The 13,121-nt window shown below is 31.4% G+C and overlaps 1 protein-coding gene across 3 annotated transcripts in view; it reads left to right on the plus strand.

Moving 5' to 3' along the window:
• Positions 1–11,779: 11,779 nt before the first annotated feature.
• The window catches only part of LOC123699460 (hemicentin-1-like), a 65,978-nt gene continuing 64,636 nt past the window's right edge, over positions 11,780–13,121 (plus strand). For all 3 annotated transcript variants that reach the window (XM_045646398.1, XM_045646399.1, XM_045646400.1), the window contains exon 1: positions 11,780–12,000. The gene's annotated coding sequence lies outside the window, so the exon portion shown is untranslated. The remainder of the gene's footprint in view (positions 12,001–13,121) is intronic.

Genomic DNA, 13,121 nt, shown 5'->3' on the forward strand with positions numbered 1-13,121 from the left:
GACGAAATACTATGCCACTGGATTCGACTCATAGACGTAAAGCAAATTATCCTATACATTTATCATCCCAATTGGTTTCACCAGACCTCACACCGGAACACGACAACGCTGCGAACATCATCGCTTGGCGGCATGGCGTCGTCAGGTGGGTGGTAACTAGCCACGACATAAAGTCTCCCACCAGAATAAGAATGCTCGTTTTGCACAACCCGGGGGGCACGTGTAGGGAATCAAGTGTTAACACCTACGGACGCGAGCATTAGCGCCCCCCAAAATACAAACAATATATAATAAACATTTATTAAAAATGGATTTTATAGAAAGGTTGGTGATAAATACGTTATATTTAATGGCATTAAATGTTTACCGGCTCGTATAACAATGTTTAAACTCAAAAAGCCTTGAAAACGTACCCAAAACGAAACCCAATATTCAAAGACATCAAAGTGAACGGCGTTCATTAAAATCGATACCAATTAAATTAGCTGTCACATTTCTAGTGAGGGCCAAATAACTAACTAGGTTATCGGACCAAATCCAAAGCTAATTTGTCAAAATCTCGTGGCAGTTAACGATACCCGTCGGGGTACAAATAACAAGATCGCTGTAAAATTCAACAGAGTGTAACGGTTCCGGAAGTCCTCATCGTCGGCCTGACTCAAAGACACTTTGATAACATTTGCCTTGGCCGACCCACAAACGCAATTTAAATAAATCAAATTTGACGCTATGTCTACAGTTAAAATGCCCATTGGAGCAAATATTTTGCATAATGACTAGGAGCTTCTCCGCCTTCAAATTTCTATTAGGTTGCTACGGCAACTGTTTCACTTCGCATCTCGGTTGAGGCAAATATTATAAATCATTTTCGAATTATACTAATGGAATGGTAGCATTTATACAATATGGAAACAATGTAAAGAAGAAAGAAAGATATAAATGGTTATTAAAAAGAAAAAAAATATATTATTACATTATTATACATTCAAATTTTATTGTCAAATTATAACTGTTAACAAAAAAAAATAACAGACAGGAAAAAAACATTTTTACCGCTTGTTTATATCTCGCCCATGTAATTTTATTTTCATTGTTATATTGTCCCCCTCAGTATATCTACAATTCCACGCAGTAAAAATAACGCGTCATCATGAACGATGATATGTATTTTCATTTTTTATTTTCAATAACGCGTCAACTTGTCAAAGATTTGTTGTAGCGAGTGTGTCGTTTGTAGCTTTTCATTGCCTCGAGGGCGAAGGGTGTAAGGGGACGAAAAGCTTGGGGTTATTTTCTAAATAGAACTTTAGGCATTATGGAAAAATGTATTTAAAAATCAATAATCAAAATATTTGATGGTTTTGGATGTGGTGATTGAAATTTAAATGTGATTTGAAATATGTTGTCTAAACGAATATTATAATGAATAACGAATTATCTCAAAAACTTGAATGATTAAAAATACATATAATACCATTCGAATGGTACATCTTTTCTGAGCCTGTAATTTACTAAGCGGCTGGTAAGCAATAAAATATATTATAGCCCACTAAGAAGGTGTAATACTTCACACATAAATTTGACCAATCTTAATTTACCTTTCCTCTGGCTCAGATCCAGAATTCCGATAATGTACGGCACTCCTTATCACATAGTTATAAGTAGGTATGTATGTTAGTGAAGACACCAAAAAGATACACCTTATGGAATTGATATAAAAACATTTAATAACAGGCTTTTAGATAAGAAACCTATATGAACAACTGCTGTATATAATTTAATTGTGAATGTTTTAAAAATGTTTTAATTGTATAATACAGTCAACATCAATCGTAAAATAAACGTAAAACAATCCGTGAATAGTATTTTCTTGTATTTGATTTTATGCGAGTTTATTAACCGTGTTTTGCGTGAATAATTGATTATAATAAAAAAAGTCTTATACTATCTAAAAACAAGACTGCATCACGTAAAATATTATTTTGTCAAACGTGTTTGCGCGATCCAGCAAAGTTAAAAGTGCACCTGCGAGTAGGGTAACCATGTATAAGCTTTTTGTTCGAAACTCAATACAAAACTACCCATAGAGCTATGAAGCAGTAGACGAAAAATGCTTTGTTTCATTGGCTTTATGAAAGTGAATCTATAGGAATGATATTTCGGTATCCTATGACAGTTGAAGTTTTGCTGACAAGCGTATTTATATTTCTAGTGCACGATTTTTATCACCAAATAACATACAATATTAATACCATGTTGTACCAAAAAACAATAGAGTGACGAAGGACTGACAATAATTAGTGTAACTTATATTTTACATAATGTATGATACATGATATCTGCAGTATACGTCTATATTATATAATATATAAATCTATCGACGTTTCCCCGAAACGAACTCAATCACAACAAGAAAAAAATTCACAAATTTTTGCAGTCACAAAATCGGTGATTTTTATTTTTTAGTACCATGTTTTTTGATTAAAAAAGCAATAGAAGGAAATCATCGACAAAGAAAAATTGGTCAACGTGTATTTTTTTATTCCTAATATTTTCTCTTTGATGGTTGTAATTGCAAAGCGGTATTTCCTGCAGCGCTAGCCACAGTCACGTTTGTAAAACCAATAAAACTGGTTGTAAAACTGTATATTGTTACTCAGTAATAAAAATATAAAATACCGTGATTTATTCCTGAAAATATAAGTGGTTTTGCACGTGTATGATTGATTGGGCAGAATTTAACTTTGTAATTTATTTCGTGTTATATAGCTTAGTTTAACTTTTACTGTAGCTTTCTACAAATAATTTTAAAACATTGATAAAATTATAGTTGAGTCTAAAATAGGAAGATAAATATTCATTCACCTCTGATCTTGATAGATCTCTTGACATATATGAAGGCTAATATACAAAATTACAAAGAAATAAACGAAGAAGCCCTACAGTTTACCTATTTTTATAATTTTACTATAAACAAATTCTCTGAATATAACATCGTGAAATCTCTAAAAATAAAACATCACACTGAAGCGCCCCAAATAATAGCTTCAATCGAAAGCAAAACCGTCATTTGCGAAATAGCTTCAAAGCGGAGTCATAAAATCGATCGTACAGGTGTTAAAAGTATTGACAACGCCAACCAACTTTACGGCGCGTAGGAAATACGGTAGCGAGAAAAAACACAAGTCTCTGATTGAATTGTACAGCTGTTGGTCGTCCTTGACGAAATTATTTCTATTGGAGCATTTTGTTCGGCGACAAAGTTAAATTGGATTTCTTATGGTGGAAGTGTCTTATGAAAGTGTCGGCGGGGCGGTGGCTTTATTCAGCCGCTCTGTTTTATATTATGACAATAGGCATTTTTACCACCGAACTCTGAGATTACAAGTTCCGTTTATTAACTTGTGTTATCTAAATTTTGCGTCTTTGTACCGTTTCTTTTATCTTAGACATTGTATTTTTAAGAATGTCCCGAATTACTACTGTCTACCGTGTGACCTTTGTTGTGACTGCATTGCCTTTTAGAACTTTTGTAGAGCATCATGTATTTCGATGTATTTATTACCGCAATGAATTTAATGAGTCTGTAAAAACGAAATACCTTAAGTTTAATAGCGGTACATTATTTAAAAAATATAATAAATCTTGGTCGCTTCTAAGTTTAAAACTTCTCACCGAATACAATTCCAGAAACAGACCGAAACAATTTTCTGAACAATTCCGTTTACACCCATGAATAAATGAAGAAATAATTAAAACTTTCACGGGCGTTTATTTAATTTCCTAAAACGTGAAACAATTATAAAGTTGCAGCATATGTAGAGTTGAAATGAAACGTAATGTTCGATAAATTGTTTCGCTCAAAGTTTCAACAAAGCGGCTCAATTTTCTGTTACTATTAGGTCTTCGTAAATACATCACGCGTAAAGTCATTTGTGAAATTCCCTTTCTGAAATTGTAATTAAATTACGAGAGAACCTGATACACTTAACTACACCTTCTACCCTTTATCTAAACTTAGAGTTATTTTGTACAATCTGAAGTATTTGGAAGAAAGTCAGCTATCCCGAATTAATGCCGAGACATGCTGCCAGCTTTATCGGATTATTTGGACGTTGATGAAGTTAAAACTTAGCAATTACGAAGTATTATTTCACTCCGTTGTTTAGTCCCGGAGAGAACAACCAGATATTCATTTCAAAATTTTTGATACAAATTAAATTGTTCCTGTTTTATATTATTGTACTAAGTTGTACAATTGTAAATACAACATCAAGTAATGAAAAACTAGAAATGATTAAATATTAGAATGAATATCATTTTTCTCTCTCTAAAATTAAATCATTATCTAAGATAAAAACAAAAATGGTATGTTCATTATTTATGGACCACCAACAAAATTTCAAAGTTTCTATATAAGCGTGTGATGTGCTCTCTGCAAAGTCATAAAAACGAGCCCTATCACTTTAAAACTTGCGATGAAAAATGTTTAAAGGAGATGGTACAACTAAATAGAAAAGTTCAACTAAAATATCTTCGAAGGATGTTGTTGTATACTTTTAAAGAAGTAAATACAGATAATAATCAATGTTTTTCGTATTTTCATACATTTTGTAAATAAACGTAATTTAACTCAAGTAAATAATATAGTTAAAGTGAGAAAGTTTGTTGTGTTGTGTATATATTTGAGTAATCTCTTGAACTTTACAACGGGTTCAAATCTGTTATTGTATTGTCGTGATAGTGGTTAGAGCTTTGCTTAAACTCGACAATATAATATTATTTCTATTGCGAGTATCTCTCTATGAATACTAATTTCAAACTTTAAGTTTAGAAGTAACATTGAAATCGTAAGTACTAGTGAAAAATGATAGAAAGAGTTTACGTTATACTTTACATTATACACAATTTAATTTTTATAAATGCTATACTTTTTTGGGGACAACATAAAAATTATGCATAGATGCCTTGATACTTTAAACTCTTTAAATCAATTTTTAATCATTAAACTTGATAATATAATGAAATATACGTACAAACATTTGTAAGACGTAATTGTGTATTTATATTTGTTAACGCTATAAATTAATTAAACTGTTTTATTTATGAATACAAACATATAGTTACGATTCTAGGGCTTCCTATCTAGGCCAAACCTGTATTATGAAAGTGAATCTATTCCCGGTGTCCTATTAACAGTAACAAAAGTATTTAATACTTTAATTAATTTACTCTGTGCGTATAATCCTTTCTAATATTACGAATGTGAAAATATATTTGTTTACTTCTCTTCCACATATTTTTTTAATAATAATGTTATCCTACAATGATAACAATAACGATGCAGATTATAAGCCCTCAAATTAAGTACAACAACATTTTGTGCGTCACTTTATATTTAATGTTTTTCATAAATAAAAACCCTCTACAAGTCATTCACCTCTCTATTTACAACTCTATAGTGCGTCCCAGATTGCACCTCGCACGATGAAGAGGCGGTTAATATGATACAGTTGATTTAGCTGAATCAAAGGCGTCTTGTCCAGTGTGCACGAGGGCCCTCCACTCCGGTACCAGCGCGATAAAGCACGACCCTCGCTCGCATACACTCAATAGTTGCACTCGAAGTGTCGTTAAATTTCATGTATATTTACGGCCGTTTATTCACGTATGGAAAGAATTAGCTTGTTCTTTTACTGATGTTGTCGTTTTTAAACTTAAAAAAATATATATTTATTAATAACAAGCTGTGCCCCGCGTTGAACTGTATTAGTCTTGGGGTGATGATATTATTTACAGTACATAGGCCAAAGTCTTCCTCGATAAATGAAATAATTTAATAAATCGAGCCCGTGGTTCCTGTTAATTAGCGCGTACAAGCAAGCAAACAAACTCTTCAGCTTTAATATTTGTATAAATTTTATGTGTTTGTGTGTTGTAGAGTCACAATTTTTCCATGCAAAATTCCATAACGAAGATCCCCTGACAAGGTCTTCAATATAATTCCGTTGTTTGTCATATAACGCTGTGTTGTTTGCTGATTTTATTTTTCATGTTCCCCATAAAATTATTGAATAATTTATTATCTATTATTCTTATGCAAAATAATATATAGTATTCACTTACGTTAAATACTGTTGCATTGTTTGGTATGCTTGTATAAATTGAAATAATATTATCTAACTTAAAATCTATTGTCCGGAATGCTTAGGTTATGTTATTAAAATTAATTATTCAAAAATAATTATAACTCAAGCATCAGATTAAATTACTTAGCCAAAATCTCACAAAGGATGAAACATGAGTCCTAGTAGATGAGGCCTCTGAAACAGTGGCTCTATTGCGGTAAACATTAATGCTTATTTTAGCAACTCCGACAGAATTACTTTATACAATACTAACATAAATTAAACATTGTGTACTGTATTATTGTGGCTTGCTTCATGTTTCATGTCTGTTAAGTTTATTACGTTTAAAACTGTTTGATACTATATGATTTTAATTAAAATTGAAAGTTGATTAATAATAAGTTAAAACGATTGTTTTTGTTTTAGCTGATAGCAGTAGCTGGGTTTATAAACAACTCTGTTTTATCAAAAGAGATTTGCTCATGAGAGCAAACTTACCTTACGCGTTTTAAAATTTGAACATTTCCTTAAAAGTTAAAAGTTATTTTTTTATTATAATTAATAATCTGTGCTATTTCATATCTATAGAAGTTCTTTAGTAGTCGAAATTCTACTTTCTGGTTATAACCCTCACCTTCATTCTAGTGCACGTACCTACTGCAAAAAATACATTCTCGAATTCCAAATTGCAAGACTAGAAAAATAATATAAATACGTCAAATTTATATTTAACGATGATTAACTTCATTATTATTTTTTTATAAAAAACTTACGACTACGCATGGAATAGACAAAAATATTAGTCATTTCCCTATTGTCAATAGGTTGTCTACGTGCACAAAAAGCAAGTGAATACTTTCAGAACAAATGCAAAACCCTGTGGCAAAACCTAAAAGCAACTACATGCACATCTGAAAGCTATAAGCGAATTAAAGAGCGTTTTTTACAAAACTGTATCGCGCAGTTTTTCTGATTGAGAGCGCTAGGGTTAATTCTAAAAGAAAACGGATAGCGGTAAAAATAGGTTGAGAGCGACATTCGAACAATTTAAATTCAAGAATGTCCTTTGTATTGATTCGCTGCACATTTCGCTCCGAACTTTTTTATCAGACGTTTAGTAAATTACCTCTATTTTTCTTGTAAAATAGAGAGAGATATGTTTTTTAAATTTTGTACCCAGTCTTTTGAAAGATTTTATCCAATTTTATATTTTTCTTTCCATGTTGATTCTAGAATATAAATAAGGTCTTTAAAATAAAATAATTAAAGATGAACAAGACATATAAACTGGCTTTATAGTTTAAACCACAAAACAGCTTTAATATTGTAAAAGCTACAACATGAACATAAATCAAAGTCTGAGCAAAAACAGATCATACGAAGGGCTGAACATTATCTCCTGTTGGATAAACAGAAACGCGTCCCTGGGGAAAAATCGGGCCCCGTAGTTCTAACTCGAGGGAACGATATTTCACCCAGTGGTAGCACGTGGGAAAAATTAGGCGTAGCCATAAACGATGTAAACACGCTACGCTGCGTAGCGCTGTGCTACGAGCTCTGTATGTTGATTTTTGAAACACTGCGTTAGTGATTTCATTGATTCAATAATGTGTTAAGCATTTTTAATAATATGTGATGTGATTTCGAATGAGTATATGAAATTAAATACTTTTAACGCGACACTATGCTGTATATTTCGATGTTTTAGGTAAAGCTAACGTGGTCACAGGTAGAGTATTTTCAAATACTATTCAATAATAATGCTTTAATTATTGTTTAGTATTATTTTCACTATACTTTTAGAGATGATAATCACATCGTAATTTTTTCTATTACTTATCACAAAAGCTCTATCATAAAAGGTTGGGATAAAATTATGTAGAAACTAGGCGTACAATAGTCCGTACAATAGAGATGCAACTGCAAACGAAACAAGGCTGTCAGTCAGATTGATATTCCCATTTAACAATATCTGCCCCTTTGACGTAGTGCTTGTTGTTGTATAGAGAACGATGATCTTGGTTCAATCCCAGGTGAATATAAAGTATATAAGCTTCTAGAGAGAACACAAGTGATAACTGCGTTAAAAACAACCGACTTCAAACTTGCACTTGCAACATTTACAAATACAGACAAAAATGCTCATAAAATAAAAACTATTGGACCTATCCGAATAAAATTTTTATAAGACCAATTCGACACTATCCCGCGTCGAAAAAAAAAGAATCATGTAAATCGGTTCTGAAACCTCGGAGCAATCGGAGTTAATACATAAAAAAAAACATACCGGCCGAATTGATAACCTCCTCCTTTTTTTGAAGTCGGTTAAAAAGATATTTTGTAATCACGTGTGAAATACTCCAGAACCCAACCAACCCAATGTTTTATTTATTAAATATAAATTTGTTACATAAATAAAAGACTATTTTTAACACACATTACACATAGTTAGTAGTGTAATAAAAATATTTCTAATAAACAAAAAGCAATCATAAATTCGATAAAATTAAGTGGAAATGACGCAACATTCAGCTACCACGTTACACTTTCATATTACGTAACCTACAAACATAAACAAACGTTTTTCCTTAATATTAATTAACATTTAAAAACTGTCCATCTGACATTGAGATAGGTCTATGATTTGAGTACTGCTGAAGGACGTTAACTGGCTCGCCCGGGCGTGCCTTATCTCTTCAAGCTACGCAAAGCTGTTTCTCTGCCTAATATTATATCTCATAATTTATTACTGTTACAAATTCGTTAAACTCACTTTTCATGATATCTGCTTGTAACCGGCATTAATCTTCGCGAATAATTGTCATTGTTTATGCGAAAGACAAAGAGAATAGAGCTAATTTTTAACTTAAAACTTCTTTTGTTGGTTACTATAATATAACAATTTAAGCATATTGGCGTATTGATTTAATTATATCATGGTTTACTATATTTGCAGCACGTACCTTTGTGATTTATTTTATACATTTATCTGTGAATTAAAGTTATCTATTGTTGAAGTTTTGAATTAAATAATAAATAGTATACTCAATAAATCGTAATGAAATCCTATCGGATGATTGATTTTGTAAATTAAATGTTCATTTTGTATTTCTTTGAAATATTCTCTATCCGACCGAAACCGTTTCTTAAAACAAAAAGTGGTAAAAAATAAAAAAAATTGAAGATCGACTTTATCCTACTAATTTTTTAAATGCGAAAGTTTGTATGGATGTTTGTTACTTTTTCACGTAAAAACTACTGAACCGATTACAATGAAATTTAGCACACATATAGAGGGTAACTTGGATTAACACAAAGGATAGTTTTTATCCCGGAAATCCCACGGGAACGGGAGCTATGCGGGTTTCCTTTGCAAACGCGGGCGAAGCCGCGGGCGGAAATCTAGTTCAAAATAATATTATCTATCAAAGACTAGACTTCGCCAATAGATATTCATAAGCTTAGTCAGTATTGAAACAATGAGCATGCAAATTATAACCTAAACCAACACGGCCATTCCACACCGTTTGCGAAGCTTAATAACATTTCAAAAATCATTTTCTGGATGTTTTCGTGCTCATAGTTTAAATTATAAAACTGTGTACCATGACTTGCTAGTGTTGGCTTAACGCCGTGTTGTTTATGTTGTATAACCCTTCGCAAACAAACAAATTTAATTACTCGCTAAACCCCTTGCCAAGATAATGTATGTATTGGCTGTTTGACTGGCACGTTCCTATCTTACGATCAAAAGCTCACTAAACAAACTATTTTGCATGTATAACCTGCTCTGTGCTGGTAAAGAAATTACTCGTTTTATTTCACTCGAATTCTAGCGAATTAAATTCAGTGTTAGCAGAGAATACATAATAATGATACATAATAATTGACTAATATTAAGAAAAAATAATTTATATTATTTGTAAAGAAACGAAATTACTTAAAGTAAAAATTGTTCTAAATTCTACGTATACTACTCACTAATTATTATTAATATATTAGTAACAATTTGATACATCCGTGTAGTTTCAATAATTGGAATTGGAATATTGAAATTTGTGGTTTGAAAATATAGCTCTATAGAATATGGATTATGACATGATTTAAACTCTATCATATCAAATTTCTTGGCAATTAAATAACAATAATTTGAGAGAAAAAATAGTAACGACTAACAATAATTATTGTTTGTTTGAATATTCCGAAAGCATGTTTTATAAAAAAAGTGTTTAACAAATACCAATCACTACGGTATATTTTTTTTTTTTTGAATATGCATTCTTATATGAAATCCTATAAAGGTAATGCAAGTAAACCCGAAAGTAAAAAACAGAAGTAAAAGAAGACGAACATTGCAGTGTGGCACGATCACGTGGTAGTGTAACTTCTGAAATATCTACAAGTTTTGTGAGACTGTGCTCATAGAAGATGTAATGAATAACAAAGTGCTACTTTGTTGTGCTTTTGGTGAGGATTAAAGCTTTTACCTTTGTTGTATGGTATTTCTAGAAATCCTAAACTATCTAGGTTTTTATTGGGTTTAGATTTATCTATTACTAGCTGCGCTCTGCGGTATCACCCGCGTGGCACCGCTCCTGTTGGTCTTAGCGTGATGATATAATTATAGCCTTCCTCGATGAATGGGCTATCTAACCAGGAAATAATTTTTCAAATCGGACCAGTAGTTCCTGAGATTAGCGCGTTCAAACAAACAAATTCTTCAGCTTTATAATATTAGTATAAATTACATTAATTTTTATTTCTTATATTATTTTAGAAGTGACGAACTGACGAGAATGACGAAATCTTACTATTTTCAAAATTTCATAACCATCGATCTAGGTAATTTTAGAACTTCATTAACTAGACACTACATACAACTGACAGTCAAACTACAATAATACGCATAGCATTGCACTATGAACTTAAGTCAAAAACAGTTCTATTTCCGACAAACTGTTTTGTTGGAATATGAAATGAGTTGAATGCTAGAGCGTGTTAAACGAACTGTACATTATTGTTTTCTGTTCGTTTTTTCTCTGAATAAATCTGTACTGTTTACCTCAGTGAATCTTACGTCTCCGACAGACGACGGTCTAAGCTATGATTTGAAAGGAATTTACATAGAAGAAACCAAAATTGTACGCAAAAATAACATAAAAATATATTGTTTGATCTGCATGTTTTAGAAAATTCAAACCATAATTAATTATGCTGTAAAATTAATAACCACATAATGAAGCAACTGTCTGATATACATAAGTATGAAAAATGTGTTAAGGATGTCTTAAATCGTACTAAAAACACAACTTTATAAATAAATAGTATCACAATAAAATACATAACAAGCAATAATTTATTTCCCGTATTGAAACCAATTCATTTCCATATGCTTTCTTACTTTTATTACTTTACTACCTATTTACTGTATTATATTTCTTTCAGGCTGTGTCGATTTCCTTTCAATATATTAAGTAAAGCTTTTCAATAAGAAATGTTCTTATTCGTGAAATATGAAATTCTTTCCTTACAATCGAATCGAGATGAGTGAAACTCGAAAGTAGCCGATGAATGCCGAGAGCGGGCGAAATCCTCACCTTTGGAAAACGTCGTCCAATGCCGTTTCAGTATTGCTTCGCGGGTCGGCGCGGATACATGCGGGAGCTTGTCAAAGCTTTCAGCACGCGAGTCTCGTCTCATTTAAAATAAAATTAGCAAGCACATTACAATAATTACCTGTGAATTGTGACATGTTATTAATAAAGCTCTGTACTGACCTGTTGATTAGATATGAGTTGAAAACAAAATGAAACGTACATTGCTGAAGTTTGTTTGATTTTTGTTTGTAAATCGTAATTGTGGAAACTATTTTGTAAGTAAATATTAGTGTGCTGCCAACTGAATGTTTAATTTTTAAAATATGGGTTGGTTTCTATAGCAGTAATTAATAAAAATTTATACAGATACAGTTTTATGTGTACGCGTGTTATAAAAATAATATTGACTACCTAAATTAAACTAAAATACATTAAAATATAAATGAAGCAATATATGAGCAATAATTATAGCTTCATCTAATATATTCAGTAGGACAAACACTAAGACAATATTGTGTATCGCCCGCATACAGTACAAACCGTAACATATAACCATCTGATAATTCTACGTTATATAAATTTGCATATTATTTAAATTTGCTATTCTTTCCGTATAAAACTGACCCAGTTACAGTTTATAATACCGGCGCAATTTTGTGACTTAGATCGTCATATTTTTAATATTTTTATTCATATAAGTAATAACACCTACTTGCTCCGCAGGTTTGATCGTAGGAGCTTTCTTTTTTCAATACGATAATTATATTCACTTAAATTACTACTGTATAAATATTCAGAACTCCTATAGAGTTAGGATAAGCCAGAAATTGTTACTCCTAACGTTAAATTTATTCAAATATAGTACCGTTTTATTGTCTAAATATTATTGACTCTGTCGCTTTATACCTATGCTGAAATAAGTGGTACATACGAGCAAACTGTATGAATAAGGTCTTAAATCCACTATAAAGCTATTTTAATTGAAGGACTCGACATAATGAGAGGAAAGGTTTCTCACATTCGCAATATACGCTACTTTTATTTTAATACAATTTGCACGCATTTATTAACTTTTCAAAAAAATTTCAAGAAAATTATATGAAAGGTCAAATGATAAGTTTAATTTAAGTTCTCGGAAAGCCAAGAATAAAAGCTTTATTCCTATCTTCAGCTTTATAATATTATCTTCAATGTCCCAAATAAAAGTAGAGTCTGCTGCGTCTTATATTTCTGGACTAAATTATCCATTTTATATTATGTCTCATTATGTCGAGTCCTTCAATTAAAATAGCTTTATAGTGGATTTAAGACCTTATTCATACAGTTTGCTCGTATGTACCACTTATTTCAGCATAGGTATAAAGCGACAGAGTCAATAATATTTAGACAATAAAAC

This window comes from Colias croceus, chromosome 18, assembly GCF_905220415.1.
Source record: "Colias croceus chromosome 18, ilColCroc2.1".
Lineage (NCBI taxonomy): Eukaryota > Metazoa > Arthropoda > Insecta > Lepidoptera > Pieridae > Colias > Colias croceus.